Here is a 1,693-nt window from a genome sequence, read left to right as displayed (position 1 = left end):
TGTGAACCACGGTTGGGAATCTGGGGCTGGCTAGATATAGTGGTTCATATGTATTTTCATTGGCTGACTCATCAATCTGGCAGTGGTTCCAAAACAGACTGCGTTAAGTCAGTCAGGAGGTCTGGTTGCCCCAGATGGGGCATCTTGCAGGGCAGCTAGCAAAGGGTGGATGGTCAAACAGGATGTAAATAACCTTGGTTGTTCTGACTTTAAGAACTATCCGCTGTCCCTCACTGTCTCATGTTATTTTTAGTATGTAAATATTGGGAGGTGGCTGGACAGTGAAAAGCCAGACAGTCAGAAAGTTGTGGGAAAAAAGGATAATGGGATCCTTTTGGTGTTTAGGGGATAGGGCTAATGTCGGTGTAATAGGATAATCAAGTGATTTGGGGCTTTTACTACGTGGAGTTATATTCCAGGAAATCGTGTCTGATGGGTGGTATGTTTGAATCAGTGTCTTAATGAGTCAGGTTATAGCAGGGTTTGATTGTGTGTGAAGTCCAGTCCTTTTTCAGATTGTCTTTTTTCTCTTGGGCAGCTTCAGGCAATATATATACATCTATCTGTCTATCTATCTATCTATCATCTATCTATGTATCTATCTATCCGTCTGTCTATCTATCTATATGGTCCAGGGCTGCCATTCCCATCCACCTATCAAAATACCTTGTGCTGCTGACTGTGGGAGGGAACCCTTCCCTTTGAATCAACTCCAGGTTCCAAAACATCACTGCTCTTGTCAACAACACCCACCAGAGGCTGTGATTGCTAGCATGTCTATAAAGCTTCAGGCAGGCTAGTGTTGTTGTGGTTGTCGAATCTTGATTTTTTTTTTTCCACAGAGAGGATTTCCATTGGGTCCATGTTCTGAAAACAAAATATCTGGCCTTCTTGAAGAACACCAGCTAGGCTATCAGTACACATGACAGGCTGTCAGAGTCTCTGACGCAGTCTGTTGAGGGGCCAGGATCCCAGGGGCCCAGGGGTCCAGGGGCCCAGGGGTCCAGGGACTTGGTTTGCTGAATGCCTCACCATTAACAAAACTCAACTATGGGAGCTATGCCCATTTTGGGGGACTGACCACAATATCTCTTCTGGCCAGCCCAGCTCTGCTCCATTTGCCAGAGTGGCTGCAGCCATTGCCCACATTAGAAATAATCCTCTGAGTGGTTCATTTCCCTCTATTTACAACTCATGGAGTAAGCTTTTTTCCCTCCTTAGGGAAAATCAGTTGCTCTAAACTTACAGGAACAGCACGCTCTTCACTCCTCACACGCCCTTGCTTTGTCTAGGCCAGAGATGACTTTCAGCTGGTAACCATGTGGGAGGTGGGGGGTAGACCAGGGTGAACACAATCAAGCCAAACAGATTTATGCACAGAGACTCAAGGAACAATCGTATTTTAAATAAGACTAATTAAGCTAGCTCTTTGTGAAAGTAAACACACACACACAGACCTTGCCCTCAGCATGCGCTAGTTTCTAGTGAATAAAAAGCAATGGGGAGAGGTCTTTTATGAACCTGAAACTGGGGCGGCAGCAGATTTTTAACCCCAAGAAAAATGAAGCATATGTCGTCCGATCGGGCTCTCACAACAGGAAGCTTTCCAGAGGAGTAATTAAGGCAAAGGAGCTTTGTTCCCCAGCGCCAAAGGACCTGCTGGGTAGCTTCCTATGAAAGTTTGCTTTCCTGA

The sequence above is a fragment of the Vombatus ursinus genome, unplaced genomic scaffold, assembly GCF_900497805.2.
Source record: "Vombatus ursinus unplaced genomic scaffold, bare-nosed wombat genome assembly UNPS02014773.1, whole genome shotgun sequence".
Lineage (NCBI taxonomy): Eukaryota > Metazoa > Chordata > Mammalia > Diprotodontia > Vombatidae > Vombatus > Vombatus ursinus.
The sequence above is the reverse complement of the archived record's forward strand: the minus strand, read 5'-3'. Positions refer to the sequence as shown.